Source organism: Benincasa hispida, chromosome 11, assembly GCF_027475165.1.
Source record: "Benincasa hispida cultivar pf3 chromosome 11, pf3_genome.v1.1, whole genome shotgun sequence".
Lineage (NCBI taxonomy): Eukaryota > Viridiplantae > Streptophyta > Magnoliopsida > Cucurbitales > Cucurbitaceae > Benincasa > Benincasa hispida.
Genome location: NC_143488.1, coordinates 81,756,357 through 81,772,253, shown reverse-complemented (window position 1 = coordinate 81,772,253; position 15,897 = coordinate 81,756,357). Strand labels below are relative to the sequence as shown.

The 15,897-nt window shown below is 27.3% G+C and overlaps 1 pseudogene across 1 annotated transcript; it reads right to left on the bottom strand.

Moving 5' to 3' along the window:
* Positions 1-310: 310 nt before the first annotated feature.
* Positions 311-2,762, bottom strand: LOC120069069 (cytochrome P450 CYP94D108-like; annotated as a pseudogene). The gene is made up of 2 exons (XR_016524696.1): positions 2,037-2,762; positions 311-1,369 (listed from the first exon to the last, which is right to left on the bottom strand). The product of XR_016524696.1 is annotated as a cytochrome P450 CYP94D108-like (transcript).
* Between the last annotated feature and the right edge of the window lie 13,135 nt (positions 2,763-15,897).

The window sequence follows — 15,897 nt, the reverse complement described above, 5'->3', positions numbered from 1 at the left end:
GAATTTTTTGAAAAATACTTTTTTCTCAAGTCAATACAGACATGTCCTGAATATTGGAGAAAGTTGTTGTGGCCAAAGAAGTTGATGAAGTCTTCTCTCCCTTTTCTTAAAAAAAAGAGGATGATCATATTATAATCAATACTTTCACTCAATTAGATGCATGCGTGAGAAACGATTTCTTTTAAATGTATTTTTGATATAAATATTTATAATTATATAGATATTCAATAACTTTAGTAGGTTACAAATTCATCCATTAACCTCATATTAATTTTCATAAGTTTCTTGTCTCCTATTTATGTTTGGTTATTGTAACCAATATTATCAAAGTCCTATAAATAAATATTGTAGAGATCATTTGTCAATTGAGAATAATACATATATATTATCTACTTTTTTCTCTCCACTTTTCTCCTATGTTCTTATGTTATTCTCTTTTCTTTCTATTTTATAACTATTTCAATATTATGCTTAATTATTATTAAGAGGCACATATATTTTCAAATCTACATATATCTAAATTACATAATATATTGGCTCTTTTTTACCATCACTTGCAACCCATTCTCCATCCTCAATGTCAATGATAACAAATGTTTTGGAGTCTTGTTCTCCACCATTTTCACCGCAAACTTCTCAATCACAGCAGCAACTATGGACTTGATCTGAATATAAGCCATATCTTTCCCAAGACACATCCTTGACCCTGCATGAAATATAGGAAAACGAAATGGGCTCTCAATTCTACAAACCCCATTTTTCAGCCACCTTTCTGGCAAAAATTCCTCGCAATTCTTCCCCCATATGCTCTCCATTCTTTCCATTGCATATGCATGGTACATTATAAACCAATTCTTCCCGATAAATGTCCCATCCGGTAAGATATCGTCACGTTGACAATCTTTTGAGTCAATCGGCACCGGCGGGTATAGTCGAAGAGTCTCAGACAATGCTGCTTGAAGATAGTGCATATCTTGGAGTTCGTCGAAACTATACATATCCCCAATTTTCTTATGTGTTCTTGATTGGATTGTTTCGAGCTCTGTAAGGATTTTTTGTTCAATATCTGGTCGAGTGGATAAGATCCAAAAGAACCATGTTAGAGCTGAAGAAGTGGTGTCTCGACCGGCAAGAATGAAACTTATGATTATGTCTCGAAGGAATTTTGGGGAATAATTATCTTTGTTTGCCATGAATCGTGACAATAAATCTTCATCCTTATCTTGGGTTGTTTTCTCTTTAATTCTTGAGCGTATGATTTCATCTGCAAATTTGTGAGCCATTGATATGGATTTTTTTAGGCTTTCTTTCGGATCCCAAGTTGAAAAATCTCTTGACTTTGTACCAACTAGGGATAGTATACCTGAATCTATTCAATAGAGAGAAAAAAGAACAAAAAAAAAAAAAAGAATCATGCTTATGTTTATAAACACTACTTACATCTCTAAGACCATGTTTAACAATCTATAATTAAAATTGGTAATCGTAATGAGATTTCATTGATGGATCAATTATATATGGGCCTCAATTGCAAACGTATTTGGATTGTTTTTATTTTTTTATCACGTTTACTTACGCATTTTGCAAACGCAAGATGATTGCGATTAAGGCTATTTATTTTGTATTATCTGGTATTATTGTCTTCTTACCATTATTATTATTGTTTTAGGTTAATCGGTAACAATATCTATTAAGGTAACAATAAATGTGACAAATTCATAATTTTTACAAATCAAATACTAAAGCTCCCATTTGATAACAATTACGTTTTTGGTATTGAATTTCTTAAATTCATACATACCTGTAAACTTTATCCTATGATTTTATAATTTATTTAAAAGAAAATACTAAAATTCTTAGTTAAATTCATTTGAAATCTTCCTACATTATACCTTGCTTTATATAATTAAATTCGTCTTTCTCCACTAATTTATATTTTTGGGTGAATTACTGATTTAACACTTTCAATAATTCGTTGATTTAACATAACTTTGAATGAGAAGAAAAAGAAAAGGTGAAAGAGAAAAGAAGAGAACCTGCCGGATGTAAGGGTGGCGGCGTTCTCAAAAGCGCGCATAAAGTCGGCGCCGGCGTTATCATCGCCGCCGAGACAACCGGAATCGAAATTGAAAGACAATTTACAAACATTATCAAACGTAAATCGCTCCCAAACATCCTGCAAATCCAAAACACACTCTGTTTCCGACGAGCAAGCCGCCTTCTCCAAAACAGGAATCAGCTTCCTCTGTATCTCAACTTTAACATTCTCCATAACGAAATTCCTCAGCGACTTGGTATTGAACTCATAACTCGCTATTTTCCTTTGAAATCTCCAAATTTGGCCGTCGGAATTGAAAATCCCACTCCCCATAAAATCCTCCAAAATCGAAACGAGACGTTCCCCTTTTGGATAATTCTCAAATTGGGTCTTCAGAATGTGCTCCACCACAAGTGGGTTTGCCGTCATGACGCCGCAGACGACCCCTGGCCGTCGGATCACTGCCGTGTTCGTCTTGCAGTTGCGGAGGACCTCCGTCGTCCAGACAAGGAAACGATGGCGGTTCAGTAAAAACAGGGGTAAGGCTCCGACGATGGGGTAGTTTCTAAAACCTTCACGGCTTCGAGATTTCTTAGTTGAAATTAAGAAGTAAAGGAAAAGGAAAAGAGAGATGAGGAAAGTGAGGAACAAAGTCGCCGGAATAGAGATATCCATCGGAGGGAACAGTGAAGAAACAGAGTTTATTTTGGGTTTTGGAGTTAATTTAATTAATTGTGTATTTTGACGAATAGGCCATTCAACATTCATATATAAAGGTTTGTGAAACTTGTCAGTGATAAAAAATTAAATTTGCTTTCATTATAACTTACCCTTTTGGGGTAATTGATGATTTAAAATGATACCATAGTAGTTTGATTCAAAATATCCCACGTTTAAATAATCTAGTTAATATTCATTTTCACGTATTTTGATGTTCTTTATATTTGAAGTACATAAATGAGGGAAGTGTTAGTGATATAACAAATTCAAAAATAGTGTAACATAAACATTTTGAAGAAAAATGATTAGATGTAGGCTGCACCAGTTGGATTGCACCGATGTTTGATGAATATATTAGATGATATAAAATTAAATCTACCTTCATGTGTTTTAGTCCCTAGCAATGTCTTCTTTTTTCTTTCAAAATAATTTTCAAATCTTAATATTGTTTGTATTTATATAGCAAATATAAGAATAAAACTTAAACTTTCTATCTCGAAAAAAAATAAAAGTAATATGAATTAGACGTTAAATCATGCTGAGATTAATCTCAACTAAAAGTTGTTAGATCTTCTAAATTCTTAAATTCATTTACAATATTGTATCTGCAAATGTATAGAAATGCTAACATATATTTTCATAAGAATATATATATATATTGAAAAACAACAATGAAGAATGTACTTCCAAAGTCTTTTATAATGAACTAGTCTAATTTCAATAAATAGATATAAATTAAATTAATTGTTTATTAATAATTAATTATATTTATTAAAAATTAAAATGAAGAAAACAAATCACAATTTATTATACCATCACCTTATAAATTGATTTAATTAAGACTCGAAACAAATAATTGAATCAGTTTTTAATCGTGAACTTGACTTAATCAAGATTGCAAAACTAGATCTAATATATGTATAGATTATCTCTTTATATGCGAATAACAAACTAAAGATATATAACATGATCTAAAATCAATTGTACTAGCGATTTTTATTTATTCAATCAATTTTCTATCTTCTCATCTCCCTCTTTCTCTACTTATTTATGGAAAATCCCATTGTATTTTTTTTTTCCTTCTAATTTTGGTAGGGTTTAAAGTATTTTGGTAGTATTAAATAGAGACTAAAAGTGAAAGCATTATTTTGAAGATATTTGTTTCATGAAACTGATAGAATGTTGGTGTAGTCTTGATGATGCCCATAAATTTGAGATAAATAAATTTTCAATTGTCTTTTAATATAATTTACTATTACTACATTGATTTTTAATTATTCTATTTAGACAACAAAAAATTATTCTATTTGAAAAGGGGGTTCCATTAATATAATTAATTTAGGGTTGCAATTATTAATCAACCTACAATGTTTAGAATATAGATTGATTTTTTTTACATAAATTTTATGCAAATTAATGTAACTAATTTTAAGTAACTAATTAAAAAAGTTAGTTAATATTTAATAATTCCAGTAAACATGATATTCCTTTTCAAAATAGATTATCTATCTTTTGTCTTTTTCTTTTTCTTGGCAAATATGGGCGTAGATCAAACTTCTGACCTCGAAATTGATAGTACATGATTGATATTAATTGAACTATGCTCATTTCAACAAATTTTTTATTTGTTAAAATGATTTCGATAATGTATGTAATAAATTTCTATTAATATATCTAAATTAAATATTGATTGTAGTACATTAATACTAATTAATCTTAATTAAATAACTCTATGTACTTAAAATAATAACTCATAAATTACACTTTTAGCCCACGAGCTAGATTTCTCTAAGATTATTCCATAAATTTCAAATGAGAACAATCCAGGTCCTTGAAATTTTAAAAGTAGTCCAGCTTGGTTGAAATCATTAATTATTAATGGAGGTGATGACATAGGGCATGTAAAAAAATGAGTAGCACTTGAGTGTAATCTAGACTACATTCATCTTTAGCAACATTCCCTTTGATTACAAATTTTCAAAAAATAAAAATTTATCACATGACAACTTTTGATTGGACACTTAGCACTACACAAAAATGAGTGTAGCTTAAGATGCACCCATATTATTGCGTAAAAATTTAATTAAAAAATCTCCTCTCTCCCCTCTCCCACCCGTTTCTCTTTTCCCTTGCCGGCCACCATTCGTCGTCTTAACCTTCTTCTTCTCCCCCTCTTATTGTTCTCTTTCTTCTCCTCAAATACTTGTTTGTAAAAAGAAAAAAAAAATACTATGAAGGGCTGAATCTTGTACAATCAAGATGTCCATCATCATTGAGGTTTTTTTTAGTATTATTTTTAGTTTTAAAGCTGATGTGAGGAGTACAACGGTGGTGGTGGGCCGACGACCGACAAGAAAAATGATAAAAGAGATTGAAATTGCAAGGGATGATACTTGGGTGCATCCAAAGATACACATCTTTATACATCTAATTCTCATCATACATACATAAAAAATATTTCAAAAAAGAATAAGAAGAATTTGTCACATGTCAAATTATGATTAGACAATTTGATGGGATGTACAAAGATATGAAGTATAATAGATGCACTTATATATTTTTCAATGAAAAGAGGGAAATGCGAGGAGAGGAGAGAGATTGCAAGAGAGGAGAGAGAGGGAAATGGTGGAATGCGATCATTATGTCATGCGGTTTACACATGACATAATATTGTCTAAGAGAGATTGCAAGCGAGTTACAAATTAGTTCATATGTACCTTATTTACCATATCTATATTTTTTGTATGTTTATGCACAACGTCCTAAACAACTAGGAGTGGTGGAATAAGGTTACTATGTTATGCGGTTTATGTGTGACATAATATTGTCCAAGAGTACGTCGATTCTAGACATAGTATGCATACAACTTCAAAGAATTTCATGTAATTTATTTATAGTGTCATATGTTAAGATCCATTTTCTTGTCTACAGATGAAAGGTTCATTCGGTACTTACACACAAGATGATATTGACTATGTGCGATTTGAATGGGCTGAATTTGTAAGTTTGCACGTATATTTTACTTAATATCAGGTACTTTGGTGTTTTTGTTGCTTTTGGTATGTATTTTGATGTAAAATATTTTTTTTTGGAGAAAAAGGACACATATGTACATATTAATTCACATGGTTAGAGGGAGTAAGAACAACATAGTGGTGAATTATTAACTGTTGTAGACATTTGAACTTTACACTTAGATTGCTATATTGTATACTAATTTGAGTATTCATATTTTCTCCTAGGAAGACGTAATGTGATCAATGTTTAAATATAAGTATATGTTGAAGGAATATTTTTTGTGACTCGAGCAATTTTAGTGGTGACCACTAGGTAGTGATTTTCGTACATTCTAATTTTGTTTAACACTCCCCTCCCCCCAACAACAAAAAAAAAAAAAAAAAGAAAGAATTAAGTTTCACTATTGATATCATATTGTTTAGTATCCTGTTTTTGTTCCTTGTTTAAGGATACTATTTGTTGTTTAATATTATGTGTTTACTACCATTTTGGGGAAGTTTGTTAGCATTGTCCTATTTCACTGCCTCTAGAGTATATTATGATTTGAAATGTTTTTCTTGTATGTTGGATTGTGTAAACAAAGTTTCGTGAAATTAATAATCTTATGATCATTGACATGGATGTACAGTGGGTATAGGTTATTATATTAATATTTTGTAAGTAAAATATTTACCCAATTTCATAATGTAGTATCATACTTATGGGTGTAGGTTATGACATCAATATTTTGGGTAATATTAATAAGTTGGATAAATTATTGACTCTGGAAAGGTAAACCCTTCTTTCGTTATTATTATTGTCAATATTGATGTATAGAGTTCAACTCTATATTAATTCTTGTTTTCTTAATAGGTTTTGCATGAATCCATTAGAGCAGTGAAGCCATGAGAATAGTGAATATATGTTTATAAGATTTTTTTGTAGGGTTAATTGCATAACTTTGGTGGCAATGTATTTATTGTACATGTACTTAACTAGCTATAGATTCTTGTAAACCCTTTTACTAATTGTTATTAGTCAATCTTTTTATAAAAATATTATCAACTTTATGATACTTATACATATCAAATTATTTTATGTTTATGTTCATTTAGGATTATTTGATTATGGAAGTTATATGTGTAATGCTAGGACCGAAAGAAACAACAAAAAGATGTATTTTATTGACAATACAAAAATGTTGTAATATGAAACCGTGTGACAAAAAAAAAATGTCATGATAGAATATTTGATGACATAAAACACTTGCCATGGTTTAGATATTCTTGATAAGAGAAAATGTCACTATATACTATTTTTTGACATTTTATAACTGTGGTCAATAATCATAATGCTACTAAAAATACCTAATTTTGATTCAATTGGTGACAATAATAATATGTCATAATATATTTAACAATGACAATTTAAGATTATCAGTAATTATTAGTTGTTGACAATTATTTATTATCATGATGAAATAAAACAAAATGAAAGTGTGATATCTAACTACTTCTAATTCTTAAAAAAAGGAAAAAAGAAAATGCGTTAAATAAAAGGGAGGAAAAATTATAGTCTAGGAGCTGGAAAAAAAAATTGTTAAAGGATAAGAGAAAAAAACACAAAAATATGACAATAATACTTTTAAAAACTTTTAAAAAATACTACAAGATATTTCATAAAAAAAATTAGGGAGAGCCAGTTCACAAAATTAAAATCAAAACCAAAAAAATAAGAAGAAAATGAGGAGAGATAACATAGGGAAATTAAAGATTTAAGTCAACTATTTCTAGAAGAAATTTAGATTTGATTTTACAAAAAATAATTTAGATAGATTTTTCTTTACACTTTTTTTTCTCCTCTAAAATTCCTCCTCCTTCTACTAAAGGAAGTAGAGCCCACACCGTCCTACCAATTCTCTACCCAAATAAGAATACAGAAGACTTCGCTTGGTGGTGTCCTCATCGAAGAGTTCGTGATCAGATCGAAGGAGGATTTACATGAAAAAGTTGTTCTTTAAGGGTAAGCTTTTTATTCTACCCTAATTCCCTCTTCTATGATAAGCATAATGTAAAATTTATAGTTTTGCATAAATTATTATTTTGTAAATTTGATGAGTAAAAAATCGAGATTGTGACGATCTCGCTTCCGTATTCGAACTTCACGGTTCTTTCAATATATATATTACATAAATAGCTTGATAGTATTATTTTACACAAAATTATTGCCTAATTTTCTTTGTTAGCCCTCATAATATCAAAAGAGGTATGAAAGGAAGTTTCTCATTGCTATGAACTTTTTTTTTTTTTCAAAACCTACACAAGTAGGGAAGTTTCTCGAAAATCCAAAACTTGCTCCTCTCACAAAACGAAAGCAAGAATCGACAAGAGTTTCGAAGGAAAAAAATTTATATTTGATATATACAACACAGTATATTCTATATATATTTGAATATTTTAGAAATAAATCAAGGTATATTTCATAAATGCAATATTTATCGAACAATATATCGTATTATATACTGAACAATATATGTGGTATATATTAACATTTTTTAGTATATTTCTAAGCAATCCAAAAAATAAAGCATGGTAAATGTGTGTATAATTACATTTTCTAGTATATTGTCAATATATTTGACATATATATAATTGAGATCTCAACGAAAAAGTTGATCAATTTTCAATTAGGAATATGAAAAAAAAAAAAAAAAAAAAAAAACTTCTTAAAAATGAAGGAAACATTAATTTGAAATATCATACCTTATATAAATATAAACAAAAATAAAGTCAAAATCTAAAAATAATATAAATAAAGAAAGACTTAAATATTCGAAACTTTCAAAATAATAGGAAAAAAATTAAACTGGTCTAAAATTAAAGCTAAAAGTTCTCAGGGCAATAATTCAAAATTTAGGACTCTAATGAAATATACGACGAAGAAAGGATTTTTGGGGTGACATTGTATTGAAATGTGGAATGTATCAATGGGCCATCTGATTATGAATTATTGTGGGCTCCAAGCAGGCTTCTGCTGCATAAGCCCAAGCCCAACCTTACCTGTCTGTCACTCTTAGATATCCATGGACCCAAAAGCTACACAAACCATTTCTTTTTCATTCTTATTTTAACTAAAATTAAATTATAATTAGTTAGGAATTTTTTTTAACTATTTACTTAGCAATTTATTTCATGAAAAAACCACCTTATCAAAATAGTAATAATAATAATAAGAAGAAAACTCAAAATAATCCAAAAATGGCTTTGCTTTGTAAAAGAAAAGAAAAAAAAAAACTACATTTTTTATATTTGATAGTTTGTCTATCTTAATTTTGCTATATTTATAAATATTTTGATTTATTTTCTCATATTTGAAAACAACCCTAAAAAATACTTGTAGCGGGAATTCTAATAATAAAAAGTTTGTCTTATTTTTTTTCCCCTCAAATATGTTCAAACCTCGTTTATTTTAAATAATAATATTGATCTGATTTGACTGAAATTTTTGTTTTTCAAGTTATATATCAAAAGGAGGAATTTTTGGATTATAATTTTTTGGTCTTCTCTATTCTTCTAACACTTCAAATTTGGAATATATATATATATGGCTATCTCATTTTAACTCTTGAAGTCTTGAAAAGAAATATTTATATCATTATTACCCTAGCAATTTGTTACTATAGCTAAAATAAATCTAACATCGGATCTCTTTAAATATAAAAAAATATTTAAAAATATTTATATCTTATAACAAATTTTTTTTAAAATATTGATATTTTTGAAATCTTTTATTATAAAATATAAATATTTTTTAGATTTTTCTATTTATAAGAATTTTTCTTTTTTTTTAAGAGTGCATTTCGAAGCGAGAATCTTAATCGTTTGAAATATTTGGTAAAGTTGCTTATTTAATAATTTGTATAAATCAATTTTGGGATCCTTTGAATTAGCAAAGTCTGATTAACAATAGCGTCTTTTAAGAAAAAATTATTGCTAGTCTCTACTAGATTATTAAAGCATTTTTTTTTTTTTTTAGAAAAACATAAACTGAAATACATTTTTGACCAAATATTAATTTATATCCTTAAATTTTGGGTATTGTATCAAATTAAACTCTAAACTAATAATTGTATCAATTTAAACTCTGAATTTGGGAGTTGTATCTATTTAAACCCCAAATTAATAGTTATATCTATTTAAACCATAAATTATTACAAATGTATTGATTTAAACCCTTCATTATGTTTTATTTGGATACACTTATGAAAGTTTAGGATTTAATTTGATAAAATTTTTAATTTAAGGTTTAAATTGATACAACTCCCAAAGTTTAAAGTCTAAACTGATATTTGGCTTAAATTTTTGCTTTTTCTTTATCCACTTACTAATGTTATAAAAAACTAAAAAAATTGTTATTTTTAAAAACTTATTTTGGTGTTTCTGAACTTGAAGAATTCACGTCTAATTTAAGAAATGTAAAATCGATAATAAAGAAATGGAAACAACATACATAAATTTTAAAAATAGGAACGATGAAATAGTTTCAAAAGAGAGCTTTAAAATATAATTTTATTTTAATTTCTTTTTAGTTAACTACTACAATTCAAGAAAATAGACACTATCTAGGAACCTTGTATTTTGTAGCCAACGTTTGAAAGCATTCAATAACTTTCTTAGTCACACTCACACCATAAGATTTCTCCACCACCTTTCATAACACAATAGAGATATTGTCCTCCATGTATTCGACTAACTACTAAGTCATCTTCTCATATATTTGGAATAATTTTCTTACTCATTCTAATTCTAAGTTAAATTCACTACTCAACTTATATATACCTCTACAATTACATTAATGCTTTAATCAAACTATCTCGCCGCTCTCTCTTTTACATATGATAATAGAATTTTAAACACTCAACATGGATCAAATGTGAAATTATCGTTATTAAGGATAATAATTATGGACGAAAAGGTAAAATCGAAAGAGTGAATGATTGACTTGGCCCAAAGTGAACACAACTTGGTCGACCTCGACCAAAACCGAGTCCGACACCACTGAATCATATGGCTCTTGCATGATGTAGCCCCACAAGAAAACAGAAGAGAGTCGAGGAGCAAGAGGGAAACCCTAATTAGAAAAGGAATAAGTCATCTAACCCTATAAATAAATAAAAGATTTTGATCGAAGAGGTAAGTTGACTCTCTACTAGAAATTCCATATCAGACTTTAACTTTCAACTTCCTCACTTAAGGATGAAATTCAGTGTGTGTGACCTACATCACATCGGTGTGCAATTTCTTGCAAGTTACTTGCTTTTCTTAAATACAAATTTATCATTGTTACTACGTCTAAGTCATACCACTTTACTTGTGTTAATCTAGACATCGAACAACTAAATTATATGACTAGGATGGTGGCTAGATACATTGATAGAAGTACGACACAGCTAGCGACAACAAACCTACACAAAACCTATTCTTCTTTCAATTAAAAAAGGAACAATGTACAACTATAATCATTACATGACACAAGGTTGGATAAAAGTAAATCAAGTGGGACGCGAAGAATCGACATCGTTTGTCGCTTACTCGAACATGGGTTGGTGAAAAGAAAGAAAAGAAAAAAAAAAGAAAAAAGAAAAACAAGATTATTTCTTTCTTCACATCCCAAAACCAAACACTTTAAAAGCAAAATCTGAAATGGTCTTTAAGTACCAAATATCCTTTGTCGCAACCCAAAAGGTATATATAATATTTTGTATTTGGTTGGCCAAATTTTAAATGAAATATTGTGGTAGTGCTCATGACACTAAGCCCATTTTGAAGGGCATATGAACGTGTTGCTTTTGAAAACCTCTTGGGTTATTTTGGAAATAAAGAAGGGAATTAGCTTTGTGGTAAGTATATAGTGGATGACAGTGTTGTTTTAACTTATATTAAGTTAAAAGGAATCAAGGAAATTAAACCATATGTTTGAGAAAATTATAATATTTTAGGGTTTTTGTTTAGATTAATTGAGCATATATATATGAATAATTTATACAAGTTTAAGATATGTTTAGATCGAATATATAGTTAAAAATTGACTTTATGAGATGATGATTTTATTTATTCATTTCTTTATGTGGAGTAGATGAGAGGGAACAAAAAGTATAGAATAATTGAGGTGGCCAAGGGAATAATTTTCTATGTTATTAGACAGGAAAGAGGAAGACTAAAGCTTTGTATACGTCTTATTTAATTATAATATTCTTGTAGGGTTTGGTTAATTGCAATAGGATAACCACAAAATACCCATATCAAAAAATCCTTACATGTAATATGTATATATATGACATCAAGCTCTACAATTATTATGTTATATGTGTTCTAATGGTGTCAATTTATTGTCCATATGTCTTTCATTAACAAAATTAAGGTTTAAAATGTCAAGGGATTAATGAGGGTATGTGTTCTAATATGGTGGCAACTTATTGTCTGGGGTATGCTAAGGATGCTAAAATCGTGTCTACTTAGTTAAGATGGACCGACATACCTACTAATCCCACTTATCCTAATATTTGGTTTTAAAAAAATGTTGATGTTGATCAAAATTTCAAGATCTCAAATTTTATGAAAAATGTTGACATAATGGATATTAGGTTCGGTTTGGGATTGTTGTAGATTTTGAAATAATTGCTAGTAGCTATGCTTTTAAAAAAATCAGTGGTGAAAAGAAGTAAAATAATGTTTAATAAATATAATTTAAATTAGAAAAAACTAGTTATTGTATTTGGTAAATTAATACTAAATTTAGTTATATGAATCAAATTAGAGTTATTATTTAAATTATTTTTGTCTAGATAATTAATTTAAAAATGTTGTGATTTAAATTCCAATAAATTTTATTTAATCTAAATAATTTGATAAAAGTTTTTTAAAAATATCTTTTTTGACAAATGATTAAAAAATAATTCTTATAAAAAATGAATTAATTAACATTTAAAAATATATATATTAATATAAAAAATATTATTATAATATATTTAGTTATATGGTTAAGAAGTAAGCAAATTTGTAGGAAGCTTAATCTAAAAACTAGCTTCTTTACTTAAAATTAGAAAGTGATTTTTGTTAGATTAATAAATAATTCATTTTGCCAAATAAGGTAGGCGGTTAGAATTTTTCTATAATTGGAAACATAATTTCAAACTGAGCATTATTTTTTAAAATAATTATATATATAAAAAATTTAAATAAGTAAATAAATATTTTATATGATATTTATATCAATGTCATTTTCTTGTTTACCTGGATTTTCTTTTAAGATACGGAAATGATTACAAAACCCAACTCAAATTTAAAAAACTAGAGAAAAAAACTTGTTTCTGCTTAGAAAAATTTGGCCAATAATTCAGTTGTATTTGCAAGAATGTTGAAAAATATACTATATTATTGGAGAGAAAGTGGGTATACAGTTTTCTAAAATATAAAACCAAAATTAGATTAGGTCGCTTCATAAACAGTTGATTTTTTAGTTTTTGAAAAATGGGGTTGTTTGATTTGCGATTGAGTTTTTTGCTTTTCAATTTTTAAAATTATTTAGACAATATTAAAAAAAAAAAAAAGTTAAAAAAAAATTGTTTTCAACAACGGTTTTTTGTTTTTTAAAATGTACACATATTATATTTATATAAAAAATGTTTTTTCCTATTCTTATTCTTATTCTTATTATTATTAACTTCAGTTTAGCAATGCTCTTTATTATTATTATTATTTTAAAATTTAAAATGCTTAGTAAATATAAATAAAATTATTTTTTCTTCAAATTTTGGAAGTCACAAATTTTCATCATAAGGAAATTTTTTGGTAAAAAAATACAACCTTAATGAAAAACTAAAGTCTTTTCTCAAAAGACACACCTCTATACTAAAAAAATATAACTATTTAAATTGTCGCAAAATAATTTACAAAAACATAGAGAACTGTTACCCTAATTCTCAATATCTCTTATTATAATTATTTAAACATTATAGTCTTCGTTGAAGTGTCACATTTACAGTTATTAATTTGTCCTATTCTGAGGGACAAATGTTCAGGATACTTTGAGTACCAAAAAAAGAAAACAAAATGATATGACAAATTCGTTTTGATTCTTTATTCTATTTTAATTTGTTTTTACAAAATTTAAATTATTTTCATATATTTTGTCAATATATTTATTTTTGTTATTTTTCTTTATTTGATTTGTGATTAACAGAAAATTTAAAATATTGATATTGTACTATCAATATGAAATTTTAAAATAAAGATATAATTTACAATTATGTATACTGATTGGGAAAATATTGTAAAAATAGTTTGATTTGATTTTTATAAAAAAAGGCATAAAACTAGAAAAGTCATCAAAAACGTGTTTTGATTTTTTAAAAAGTAGAAAGTAAAAACACAATTATCAAACCCTTTTTCTTTTAAGTTTAAAAAATCCAAAAAAAAAAAAAAAAAACACAATTACCAAACATATTATTGGTTTTCTGTTATTAAAAAATAAAAATAGAAAATAGTAACCAAACATGTATAGATTTTGTTTCTTAAAAACTTAAAATCAAAGGTAGAAAATAAAAAACCAAATGATTATCAAATTATGGATCTTAGGTTTGTTTGAAAACTATTTAGTTTTTTTTTCTTTTTTTTTTTTTTTTGATAAATTCAGGCCTATAAATATAATACTTCCCTTATAAATTTCTATGTATTTTCCCCTTCATTTTCTACTCTAATTTTCAAAACCAATGCAAGTTTTCAAAATCAAAAAAATAATTTGAAAACCATAATAGAGAAATTGGAAGAAAACAAGGATAAATTTCAAAAAAAAAAAAAAAAATGAAGTCGTTACCAAACAAAACCTTAAGTGCTATTTCATTACCATTTAATTTTTGAAAATTATGCCTATAAACAAAATTTTTATCCATGAGGTTTCTTTGTTTGATTATTTATCTTTTAGGGACATGTTCAAAATATAAATCAAGTTTTGAAAACTAAAAAAATGTTTTTCCAAATTTATTTTTTATATTTTTGAAATTTAACCAAGAATTTAAATATTTCCTTAGACAATATAGTATTATATAAAGCAATGGTGAGAACAGGAACTTAATTTTCAAAAGGACATTGATTAGGTGCAACCTTATGCTTCCCATTTTTTTTAGTAAAAAATAATATTAATTTGATAATTTTTAAAAAATTGTCACGTGATAACTTTTTATTGAGTAGGCTCCGTTGCAAAAAGATAGATACAATTAGCACCTAATTTTTTTTTTCTTTTCAAAAACATTAAAAAAATATATGGAAACTTGAAACCTAAATCTTGAAGCCTTATGTACTTTTTTGTAAATCGATCCCATCTTGTTATCTTTTTCAGTGTAAACTTTGTAACATAGAACTTGATGGCCCCATAAAAATGCATATAAGATGGCGACGAAATGGACCCATAAAATCTACCAACTCAATCAACAAATCACAAAATATATTTGTGCAATATGGACTCCACTACAATAACAATTTATCATTATCGAAAGTGATATATTATTTGTCAAAATAGAAGTGATTATTGGTTCATGACATCAAACAATTGTACTCAAGTTTTTAATGCCTATAGAATTTAAGGTTTAGGGTTTGAGTTTATTATAGTGATTTAAAGCATACACAATTGATGAGATGGTTAGAGGTTCAAATTTTTTACTCACGTATTGAACTAAAAAAAGATAAAAATTCCCACCCCACAAATGGAACTTTTTTTTTTTTTTTTTTTTGAAAAAAAATATTGGAATGACAAGGAAAACGCTTCATCTCAATAACATATCATTGCTCAAAGAATGAAACCTAAAAGTTAGTTTTTCTTTACCTACTTGTTGAATATATATGAGTTATTCCTCTTATTGCCAATTGGTTTTGAGATGAAATCTCATGTTATCTAATATGGTATCAAAGCTTTCAATGTGTTATTTCATGTTCTTGATTAGACTAGCTTCGTTATTCTCACGTGCTTTATTATCTATTTTGTAAAATAAAATGAGCTAAAAATTACCTTAATAAGATCAAGCTTTAGCTGAACCTCCTTTTATTCCAACTCACCTCATACAAGAAATAAAATGTTTGTTAGAGAAG